At 41.2% G+C, this 12585-nt stretch overlaps 1 long non-coding RNA gene across 1 annotated transcript; it reads left to right on the top strand.

Moving 5' to 3' along the window:
- The first annotated feature begins 1665 nt into the window (after positions 1–1665).
- Positions 1666–2753, top strand: LOC130175445 (uncharacterized). Its single transcript, XR_008828736.1, has 3 exons — positions 1666–1854; positions 1983–2104; positions 2637–2753. It is a non-coding gene; the product is annotated as an uncharacterized LOC130175445 (long non-coding RNA).
- The last annotated feature ends 9832 nt before the right edge of the window (positions 2754–12585 follow it).

Genomic DNA, 12585 nt, shown 5'->3' with positions numbered 1-12585 from the left:
TTAAGTTTCTAATTCATCAGCTGATCGAAGCATAGACCTCATGGATTAAGGCAGACTGTCAAGCATCTTTCTTTTATGCTGCATTCACTGTCACTGTTCCCTACAGAGTTTAAAGTTGAAAGATCCTTTGCAGAAACATCCGTTTGCTGTTTTTTATCTGCAGCCTAAATTGACACGATACATGCTGTAAATTAACAAGTGGTTATTTCAAAAATTTTATAAATTAGTCACATTTCCACTTCCTGCTCCTGCTGTGCTCCTCATGCAGTCTGGTTACAACAGCAACAAAAATTACCATTTAAACTCATTATGATAATCACATCATTTAAATCAGACTGAGGCACAGATAACAAGCTGCAGCTGTTTGACCAGGAAGAAGAAAGAAACAGACTGACTGTCATTCCACCAGGACAGACTTCAATTAAAATTTCTGCTTTGAGACAGTTTCTGCCAAAATTGAAAAATAATTATGTTTCACCAACAAACAGAAGCAACATTCACGCCCACAGAATACAGAGCTAAATCGTGTAGAAGAGAGTGGCAGATGTGAATTGATCTGTGTGTGTCAGACAGGTAAAGGTCAGACAAAGGTCACAGTCAGTGAACAAACAGTTATAAAGGTCTGAGAACTGCAGGAGTTCAGCTTTTATCTGTTTGTTTGGCTCAAAACCTTCAAACAAAAAAGACAAACAAAAAAATCTATTGTCTAATATAATATTAAAGCCAATTATATTCACTGTGGCTCAGTTATATTTACTTTTTTTTTTTTTTTTTTTTACAGTTAAATATATGATACATTTTTCATCTTTGCTGTCACATGATAATGTTGATAATATTAATGATGATGTTTTCCTGTCTGGGCTGAAGTTACTATTTTAAAATAATCTATACACAGATCATTCATATTATCAAATAATCTAAGTTATTTTTTATATATACTCAGTCAATAATACTGGAGGATGAAAACTATAAATATTCCAATAAAAAGTCTGAAACCCCCAAAATATTATTATCATTTCTTATTATCATTAAATTATTATTATAAGATTCCAGGTTCAATGTTCATCTTTTTTTTCTTTCTACAAAACAGGACTGGACCATAAGCTACTCCATGCTACATGCAATAAGATCTAATGCTTGTTTGAACACATCATGTAATTTACTGCCCTCTTGTGGCAGCAGCAGGTTATTGTCTCTGAAAGCGAATTTAACTTTCAGCTGTTGTAACTATCGTTTCTGTCATTTTCGTGGGTGTGACCATGTCCTATTGATGAGAACTGGAGCTTGTCAAGCGGAAAGGACAGTAGTCTTTTGTATTTCGATATTTGCGCATGCGCAATGAGGATAATCCTGGACTTGCAGGTGAATAGCTATAGTCAACGCGTGCTCGTCAAATTATCCATGACGCAGTTTCTACCGTCTGAGATCAGTTATGATATTGCAGCATTACATGCATGTTCATGAGTGGGAACTAAACTTGCATATTAAGCATTAAGAGGCAGCAGTAGCAACAAAACAAGCAAATTACATTGATTTATCATCTCTGTGCAAGCTCAACAGTAAGTTTGAGACAGGATGTTGTTGCACGTGAAGCGCAGCTCCTTTCAGGAATAGCTCAGTACGGAGGTTATGTGCGTAGCGGGCGAGAGACAGGGGTGAAGCAGACGACGAGACTTAGCTAGTTAGTTAGCAGTTAGCAGTACAGCCCTGAACACAGTGTGATTCCTGTGCACTTTGGGCTGTTTGTGCTGCAACTACAGCTACAACTCCTTAAGACCGAAGTTCCCGCGTCTCCGCCGTGCTTCAACTATAGTCCAGACACTGAGCCAAGAAAGACTAACAGCGCTGAGACAGGTAAATACAGGGTTCTGCCTTGTCACTGGAATGTGTCTTTGTCAGCTAAAAAATTGGATAAATTTCCTCTATTCTGCACATTTGATGTTTACTGGCAGTTCAGAAAAATAATCCTAAAACTTCTTCAGCTTGGAGGAAGGAAAGTGAAGATGGAGGAGAGAGACTTTCAGCAAAGGAAAGACAGACATCACAAAATCATGAGACAGAAGAGGCCCTGAATTTAAGAGAGATTTGCTACTGCCATGAAAAGGTATGTCTTGGTCTGCTCGATATATTTGACATTGGTGTAGTAACAGCTGAATCACAAATGTGGAAATTTGCCCCTGGCTTCACAGGCTGGTTAAAACACAGCATTGTGACTCACAAACAATAAATACAATATTAAATTAGCACAACATGCACAGTACAAACAGCAATAACGGACGTCATTCCAGTGTGAATGATGCTTATGGGTTCAACAAAGTTATTGCTTTAGCATCAGGACTTTCTGTAATTGTTCCTGGTTGCTGTTTCGGCTCTACAGCGTCGTCTCGAGGGCAGTTTTGTGAATTCTTTAAAAAGGGGATGAACAGGATCAGACACAATTTGTCGAGCTTTCCGTTTCACCTGCAGTCTGTATGTGCACTCCAGTTGTTTTTGCTCTTTCCCAATAATTTTTCTGGCTGTGTTTGTAATCCTGGTCAGTCCGTTTTTGTTCTTAGTCCCCAAATATATAGACAGTATATACTGTATATTTATATGTTAATGCTTGACGCCAGGTGAAGTTGATCATCTGATTACAGGTGTTGGAATCAGGTGTGGTTGCTGTGAAGCTCCTGTGGGACGTTGGTGGACATGAATTAAGTTAAACCAGTGAATACGTGATGTAGATGAACCGCGAGACTGAGTGACATCAGGAGGAGGAGGAGGAGGAGGAGTTCTGACAGAGGGACGTTTTCACACCTGGACACGGACCAGTTCACCTTCTCCGCCAGGTAACGTGAGTCCGACTCTCTCTGTCTGCTGCTTCTGTCTGGATGTTAATGTCCCGCCCCGGTTCTCTGTGTGTTCACCTGCTCACTGTGAAGCTGTGTTAGATGTTGCTGTGATGCAGGTTGGGTTGTGTTTGTGTGGTGACTGAAGCTGCAGTGTTGTAGCTGCTGGGACAGAGTGTGTCTCATAGTGACTGTGTTTGATTGTGAACGTGCGTGCAGGAGCCTCCAGCTGCTCTTCAACACTTTCTTCACTCTGCCTTTGTGTGCTGTAAAATGACTCATTAGCTTTAATAAGCAGAAGACTGCAGGTCCTGTCAGACACTTTTTATATGGCAGCTTTATTTATACCCAGGCAATTCAAAGAGAAGCATTAGAATAACACTAAAACAAAAAGCAATAAAAAACAGTTTTAAATCAATTAAAATAGAATAAAATGAGATTAAGAAAATGATCAAATGAAATAAAATCCAGAACAGACAGTTAACAGGTACAGTTACAGTGCAGTAGGAAGCTGTAAGTTGTTGTAAGGAAATAAAAGACTAACAGGATGTGTTGTGAGGCCTTTTTATAGGTCAAAGGTCAACTTCACTGTGACGTCATAATGTTCTTTAAATCAGGAAGGAGAGACTGTGATCATATTTACCATGATGTGACTGGTTGGTGGAGGAATCAACCACGAGGTGTTCATTCTAGTGTTCAAGTAGTCGAGCTGAAGAAAATTACATTACTACCATGTTTGTGTCCTTGTAACTTTGGCTCAGTGTCTCGTCTCCTCACTGAGACTTCCTGGTTGTAAAATGTAAAGAGTTTCCTCAGAGGAGACCAGAATGTGATCAGAAGGGTTGAGGAACAGTAGCTGTTTCATTTTGGGAAACATCATGTATTCTGACTTTAAGCCAAATTTTTAGATGACTGGTTTCACTTCTTCCCTGCAGCTTTTTTTTTTCCTCCACACTGCACCACTGATAACCTGGTCCCAGTCTGGCCTCTGGTCTCTGGTCTGTTCCACCACCTGCTCTGGCGAAAAATCACAACACAAATTTACACAGTGACAGATTGAGTGGGACTTTGATACTGAAAACCTCGACTCTGTTCAGGAAAGGAAAATGGGATTCAGCGTGTACAGGTCAAATATACGTACTGTCCCTTTCTGTGTCTCTCTGACGTCTTTGTCTCATCGTGGTTTTCCCACTGTGGCTGCCTCTGTGCAGTTGTTGGTGTTATGGAGGTTGTCGCACTTCTTTCGTTGTCGTTGTGGTGTTACTACACAGACACAGATTCAGAACTTCCCTTTGTTCTGCATGTGTTATTAGTTGTCAGGTGACCTGCGTGTCACAAGGTCTGGTCGTTGCTTTTAAACGATTTTTCATCATGGTTCTGTTTCGCAGGCTCCTGTGAAATGATTAATGTTGTCTGTAGATAAGAAATGAAGTCATGAATTTACATTTCTTCCATTAAAACCTGTTTTCATGAGCTGCAGCTGATAATAATGATCTCTCTGGATTAATAAGTAGATATTTGTCAACATTTTGATTCATCTTTTCATCTGTCAAATGTCAGAAATAATGAAAAAGCTCACCACAAGCTTCCATAGCCACAGGTAACATCTTACTTTTTTTTTTGGTCTGACAAGCTCAAAGCTTTCAGTTTACAATCAGATAAAACAATAAAACAGCAAATCTGAAATTTAGAGAAGGTGAGCACAAGGAAAGAAGAAATAATATCATGATGAGGAAAGAAGGCGAGAGGGAACTAAATGAGGAGAGAGGAAAGAATGACTGGATGAGGAACAAGTAAGGAAGATAGGAAAGGAGAACAGAAGGAAGGAGCCAGGAAACGATATAAGGAAGAAGTAGAGGAGAAGGGGAAATAGAAGGAACACAGAGGGGACGAGGAAAGAAGACAAAAAAATAAGGAAAGAAAGAAAGAAAAATGCCTTGATTAGGAAGGAAAGGACAGAAGAAAAAGGAGGGGGTAGATAAGAATAGTATGAAGAACGACCTGAGGAGCAGAGAAAGGAGACAGGGAAGGAAGCGAAAAGAAAGTAAGGAAGGAAGAATGACTCTATAATGAAGGACAGAGCATATAGAAGAAGGGGAGGAAGTAGATAAGGAAACAAGGAGAAATGGCCTGATAAGGAACAAGGCAAGGTGGCAGTGAATGGGGAAATGAGGAAGAATCACAGAGGAGAGAGGAAATGACATAGGAAAGAGGGATAGAAGGAAGTAAGGATGGAAAGCTGGAAGTTTCCTCGGGAAAAAGGAAAGGAATTAGAGATGGGGAAAGAAGACACAAGGAAATAAGTGAAGAAAAAAGGAAGAATGACCCGAACCTGACCTGGAGAAGTTACCTCAGGAATGAGGAAAAGAGACAGGGAATGAGGAGAGGAGGATGTCGGAAAGGAAAGAAGGAAGAATGCCCCGAGGAACAAGGAAAGGAGATGAAGAGTAACCTAAGGAAAGAAGGACAAATGACCTGATGGGGAACAAGGAAAGGAGATAGGGAAGGGGGAAAGGAGGATGTAGCTCTGGCAGGAAAGAAGGAAGAGTGACATGATGAGGGAGGAGGACAGGAGGACTGGTTTCTTGGAGGGTAAAAAAGAAAAGAGGAAAAGAAGAGAGAGAAAAGGAGAGAAAGACATGAAGGAGGGGAGAGAGAGAGAGAAGCTTAGCAGGACGAGTGTCAATCCAGACTGAGAGAGCTGTCAGTCTGACTGAGAGGAAACACAACGGACGAGTGTGAGAACGAACGACAAATGCTGCTGCATGAATATTCATCAACTCCTGAGAGTTCCCAGCAGTGTGTGTGTGTGTCTGTGTGTGTGTTCACAGTGTTGCCCCGGCCATGTTTATTCATAAATCATCTCATGTTTATTCATACTGGATTATGTAAAAAGTAAGTAGGCGTATTCACACACACGGGTACGCACATGCACTTGCGAAGGTCCAGCTTTAAGTGTGTGTGTGTGTGTGTGTGTGTGCGTGTGCGTGTGTGTGTTACCCTGGTTTGTCGGGTCCAGACCTGACGCCTCTGACACTGTGGGACTCACCTCTACAATTTAAAGTGGTGTAAGTGGGTTAAGATTTGATTTTAAATTTAGATGTAAAGTCAGTTTCAGGTTTAAGTCAGGGCTAGAGGTGAATGAAAGAATGAGTGAATGAATGAATGAAAGAAGCAATAAAATCATGAGACTGATGAACAGACTTATGGCTCCCTACACGACAAACACTTAGTGGTTTACTCTATACTGAGAGTTTGGACACACACGCACGCACACACACACACACACACACACACAAAGGTGCAGTGTGGTCATCACGTGATGGACAAGACGATTGATTAGCTGCAGCTTGGATTCTCTGCCAGCTGTCATCTTTATGATAAATCCCAGCATGCCTTGCTCAGAAGCATAAACCAGTGTTAAATGGTGTCATGGTCACATTCTTTGACCTCATCAAATCAGCTGATTCATATTTAAATCAGAGCTGAAATGATGAATCGATTACGTGAGGTTTTGATGATTATCTTTGTCTCATATGAGAGTAAAGTGAAGGTTGTGTGGAGGCTGTATTCAGAAACTGAGCCTTAAAACGAGCCGTCAGGACTTATGTAACTTTGTGATGCCACAACAAAGCAGTCACCGCCCTCAGCCACGCCCAAAGCCCCTCCCACCACCCAGAAAGAAGCCTGAGAGAGGAGATTCTTCATTCAGATGTTTTTGCTTTTTAAAACCACAAATATTCTCTTATGGATCAACACTTCAAATAAAACACAGGAAAAGTGTCAAATATGGAACCTTTTAAAAACTGTTTGCACCAGTGTCACCTTACAGTGAACCATCACCTGCACTTCTAATCCTCTCTCGTCCAATCACAAGCCGCATTACTGGGAGGTAAAATGCTCAAGTAGTAATGCGGTTCACATGCTTGATTCTTAAACATGAACGTGACTTATCTAGATGATTAAGATTATACAGCAGCACAAAGGTAGACAATATTCACTTGGAAATTGTTATTTTGCAAAAAAGAATATTAATAATAATAATTTTCTTAACTACTTATACTTTCATGTGCAGTGTACATATTTTAATATTTAGTTCAGTATGTTGAAGTTTGCACAAACCCTCAGAGGAGTTTCTCAAACTTGTGTGGGTGATGTCGACCTGCAGCTCAGTTGAAAGTCGAACCTTTTTCTGTAGGACGAGCTTGTGATGTTTTCACCCACTAGACAACGCTCACTGAAACACACCGGATCTCATCTCGAACACCAGCATCCTCATCTTCTTTCTATTTTACCTTTTTCCTCTTTCACCGTCTACTTCAATCTTTTCTCTCTGTGTGTAGCTCATCCTCCTCTCCTGCAGAATAGCAATGCTGTTTTTAGTCTTTGAAGTGGACGTGCATCTTTCCCGACCAATCAGAGACAAGAGACATTAGAGAGAAAACAGGGACAGATGGGAATTGAACTGAAATGGAGAAAAAAACCAAGAGTGGAGAAGAAAGCGAGGGGAGATGAAAAGAGCAGCAGGGACGAGGAGAAGAAACTCCCCGTCCTCTGACAAGCTGCAGAGAGAACCTGAGTGTGATATAACGTGTGAAGTCATAAATTATTCTCCTCGTACGTCTCCTAAGGGACATTAACAGACCCAGGACTTCATATTCCAGTCAGGACATCACAGCATTAACAGCTCCATGAACCCTCTGCCCTCACCTCCTGTTTCCAGCCCCATGGAGGAGGATGAGTGACAGCATGATCTATGATCTGTGACCTGTGACTGATCATCACGAAACAAGCCAAACTTTCATTATGCATTTACTCAGTGTTTTCCTTGAAATAACATCTCAGGTTTTCTTCGTCAGGACTAGACTCACTGGTCAGGCACAAAATGTCAACTGACCACAAACGCAATCTAACTGTGTGTGAAACACTGTGCCATTATAATAGCATTATGCCAAGGTGTAGCAACTGTTTTTTCTGTCGTAAAAATAGCAAAAAATACATGGACACGCCCTTAATGCACTTGCACCATCCGCTTTAGATCTCGCGCTTTGGATTGTTAAAATACAGCCCTAATTCCCCATTTTAGGGGCATTATGTTCTACAGTCTGCAGTAACCACACAACCACCAGAAAAACTGTAATAAATGACAATAAATGCAAAATAAAACAGGAAAAATTAGTTTTTCATTCTATTTGTCCTCATGCAGACAGACTGTACTTGAGGTCAGATGGAGGCAACTTAAAATCCCTGAACAGGGGGGATGAGGGTCAACCAGGACTGACTGGGTACTCTTTGAAGTCCTAACCTTGTGAAGTCATTCAAGGTCGTGTCTGATGGGCTTTTTTACACACAGCATCCACCTGAAGCTCCGCGGTCAGCTTGTCATCAATACAGATATTTATACAGCTGCACAAACTCAACAGCCTGATCATTGATCAGCACAGGAGAGATTACCGTGGGATGTTTCCTAACTCTACTGTCTTCCCTTTAGCTGTAAACGCGTCTGCTTGCATCATTCCTACAGGGACCATGATCAGGGTCATCTCTGCTGAGAAGAGACACCATCTCTGTGATGAAGCCTCACAAACTGGCTTTGGCACTGGTTTGTGTACAGCACAAATAAAAGAGGCGAGAGGACGCACCACTGGGAAAAACATGAGATAAGACGCCGTTAACTTTCACACCTTCCAGTTAATAAATCCATCAGCCAACAAATCAGACGAGGGTCAGTGTTGTAGCCTTCCTGCTACAATATGAGGCTGGATACAATTAAGAACTGAGGAGAAATCAATAAAGATCAATCAATAAAGACTCAAAGGTCTTTGCACCCACTGTGTGTGCCAGAAAATGTTTAATAGGATGCCTGTTGCATCGTCAACCCCCCTGTCTGCCCTGTAAGAAACTGGAGCAGGTCCAGGTTTTCCTGTACTGTTTTCAGAAGCACATCCTTCACAGACCTGCAGCCTTTGAGAGATGTGGAGCGTTGAAGGTACAATGTTGGAATCGTTCCACAGATGAGGAGCCCAGTGGAGGTGGAGAGACAAGTTTAAAATAAAACAGAATACATCTTCCAACTGTTGGGCACAATTTTTAAGAATCCTAGTCCTTAGTCCTCCGGGAACTTTCCGAACCTTCATCCACACTTTCAGGAGAATTCGTCCTTGTATACTCCTCTGCATAATCAGGTTTAACACATTTACCCACGAACAGATCTTTATTTTCCCACCAGCCACATGTATACACCTTACGTACCTGTGCAAATTTCTACTTCCACCTGCCTTGCATTCTAAAGGAAGTAACTATATAAATTCGAACCAAGGGAGCTTACATTTATATTATTTCCATCAAGAAGAGGAAGAGGACATGAAACTTTGGGGTCATACAAAGTCTGCTCGGATTGGGGTTATAAATTCGACCCATTTAGTCCAAATTTGATAGAATTTGTCTTTTTGAATTCTCAAAGAAATTTTTAATATTTTTAAGTATTCCATGCCAGTTTTCCAATGTAGGTGGTATTGAGTTTAGCCACTTTCTAGCAATAGATTTTTTACTCGTGGCCATAAGGGCCTGCAGCAGCTTTATATCCCTCCTCAGTTTCATGCATGAAACGTGGCTCAGCTACAGATTCTCCAAGTTTAGGGTAGTATTTGAGTCTTGAACACTGTACTCAATGTGTTGTGAATGACACTCCAATATAGGTTTACTTTGGGGCAGCCCCAGAATATATGTAAGTGATTTGCCTCCGTTGCACCGCATTGTCTGCAACGTTCCGAGTTTGTATTCTAATATTTTCTCTGATGTGGAGTCTTAAAATATCTTTTTCCAACAGTGTTCTCTCCAGTCCACGGAGTTAGTTGAAGACCATTGAAAACTTCAAATTTCCCCCTAATCCTCCTCAGGGAGCCTAATTCCTCTGAAAAAAATCCTTTTGCTCTAGGCCATGTTTGTCCTGCAAAGACTGGAAGCTTTGTAGTGCACCTTTGTGTGTAAATGACAGGTAGGTTGTAAGTCCTTTCCCTATCCAGGATTCAAATGTTTTATCTCCCCTTTATTGGGGAATAAATTCTGTGTCATATGCACACCACCTAAAAAGTTTTAACATATTTTGGATTTCACATGACTTAACCACCTTATGCCATATTTTCAAAGTGAGATTTATCCAGGTTTTTTTTTTTTTTTTTAATCTTCCAATTTGGCTGCAAGTCCTCTATCAGCAGTTGTGGCTTATAGGGGAAAATTAGGAGTCATTCCAAATTCTAATTCCTTCCATTTGGCCTTTTGTTCCCAATTACACCAGTACAGTAAGAAATGAAATGTGAAGCAAAGAAATTGTTTGTTACACAAGGAAGTGCCATTCCTCCTCTTTCTTTTCCTAATTACCAATATCATATTTCCCACAGTGTTACAGTAAGTGGGCAGTGATGCGTTCACTGTCTGAGCAACTGACTGTGTTTTCCCCAGACTGAAACTTTTGCTTGAACATAAAATCAAATATTTTTTTTATAAAAAGTATCATCAGTGAGTATTAATTGTACTGTAACTCCTGTACTGAAGCTGCTGCCCAGGCTGAGTTTGCATCTTTTCCAGTGTGAAAACCAAAGTCTGAGATCTCAGCCTGTGAAGCTCAAAGATCAGATGTGAATATCTGAGAGGAGCCTGTAGTGTGTTCAGAGGTAATCAAAGACTGATCACATCGACATGAATGTTTCTTCCAAAGAGAAGCTGGAGGACGTCAAACTGATGTCTGTTCTCTGGTGCAGCTTTTTATGTATGAGCTCGGTCATAGGAGTGTTTGTTGAGGTGCAGGTGGAAAACTAATGAATGCATTTGATTAATAATGATAATGAGTATCTGTGTGTGTGTGTGTGTGTGTGTGTGTGAGCAAGAAGTGTGAAGACAGCTCCCAAACTCCCACACCACATGTGGAGCTCACATAAAGACACAGAAATAAATCTTATTTTCCTCTTCTCGCCTCATTTAATCTGCCTTCATCGTCTTTTCTCATTTTGATTCCATCCTCTTCATCCTCTCTTCACATCATTTCTTCTCTGCTCTCATCTTCAGGGGATCAAGTACACAACACCTATGTTTTAAATATCTATCTGCATTTAACTACCCAGTCTCAATTTGTAAATCATGATGTCAGGTGTGATGTTGTTAGGCAAACAACTAAGAGGTGGGAAATCCAGTTAATACGAGAGAGAGAGAGAGAGAGAGAGAGAGAGAATGAGAAGTTGGCAGTAAATCTGTGAATGTATCAGCGAAGCTATAGTTTAAATTTGTCAGTTAATCCTCAAGACACGAGACAAGTTCCTGTCTCTCACTCACCAACTGCTGAGTAAAGTGAAGGAGGTTAACCAACCTGGTTTTAACATCCACAGATTTCTGAAGAGCGGTTTTGAAGCTCAAAGTGAGCTGCCCACCGTCGCTATCTTGGCAGTGTCTGACTCCGCCCCTAACTCCCAGCTAATCCACAAATGGGCAAAGAGGTGGGGCGCGTGTGGAGCTGAAACTTTTGTGCATGCTGGTTTGTGGCAAGCATCAACTCACCCACCTTTCACTCAAAGTGGCCACACTCTTAATTATACATAACTTTGGGCCTTAATAAAATGTTAACACTTGTCATGGAGGAAATTAGCAGGTGGGAGTCTATGGGGTTTGACTCACTTTTGGATCCAGACTCAAGTGGTCATTTGAGGAACTGCAGTTTTTGTCACCTCAGTGTTGGCTTAATTTTTCAGCCCCAGAAGTTGCCAATTGAGCAGGACCAGTTAATAATCGCTAAATTAAACAAGCTAATTTAAATTACAGTAGTTGCACGGTTTAGCATCTCAAAGCTGAATTAACTGATTCTTTGAGGCAGTGTAACACGCTGAAATTACATTTACAAATCTTGTGCTATAGTTGTTGTGGTGAACATGTACTTCCACATCCAGCAGAACAACAACATAATCTTATTGCAGTGGCGTTAGTGTCACCTGATGAATCTCAGTCCAGTTAGCTCTGTGTTTTGTCTCCACCAGCTCCTGAGGGAAATATCTGATTCTTTAGCTGCTAAATGCTCCACTATGTTCACCAGCTGCTCTGTGGCTGTGGCTACGTCCAAATTAGATTAGATTTTAGTTTTAAAATGTATTAGTGTGGATGCAGCCTGTGTCTGTCTGCTGCTTCTGGAAGCATGTGTTCTTATTTTATTTTATATATTTTTTAAGAGACTTTCTATGTCCAGTAACAATTTTTCAACCTCACGGTCACCCGTCAGTGTGAAAACCAGTCAGAGGCTGTGTTGCTTAGTCGTCGCTCACTGCTCAGAAACTGGATCCAGGGTCCTGAAAGCTTTTTGGATCTAGTTCACCTCTGTGAGGAGCTTGGACTTCAATCCACGGACTGGACCAGCCTTTCAGCCTGTGAGATGACATCACAGTTGGCCTCCGTGTCTAAGCTGACATGAGGAGTGATGTCATGAATGCCTCCTGTCGCAGACATGATGGGATTTCTTCTTCAGGTGTTGTGTTCGTGTAGCTGTGAAGCCTGAGACAGATTTAGATGTTTGTCAGTTTTGTCACCACACACACACACACACACACCTGCGCACGCACGCACGCACTCACTCACAGACAGACAGACACACACACACACACACACACACAAGCTCTTACACAAAGCGCTCATTAGCCATGTATGGTGTGTGTCTGCCAGAAGTCATTTGTTTGTCTTTAAGCAGCTAAACTCCCTTTTATCCTGCTGATAATAGAAA

The sequence above is a fragment of the Seriola aureovittata genome, chromosome 9, assembly GCF_021018895.1.
Source record: "Seriola aureovittata isolate HTS-2021-v1 ecotype China chromosome 9, ASM2101889v1, whole genome shotgun sequence".
NCBI classification, from domain to species: domain Eukaryota; kingdom Metazoa; phylum Chordata; class Actinopteri; order Carangiformes; family Carangidae; genus Seriola; species Seriola aureovittata.
The sequence above is the reverse complement of the archived record's forward strand: the minus strand, read 5'-3'. Positions and strand labels throughout refer to the sequence as shown.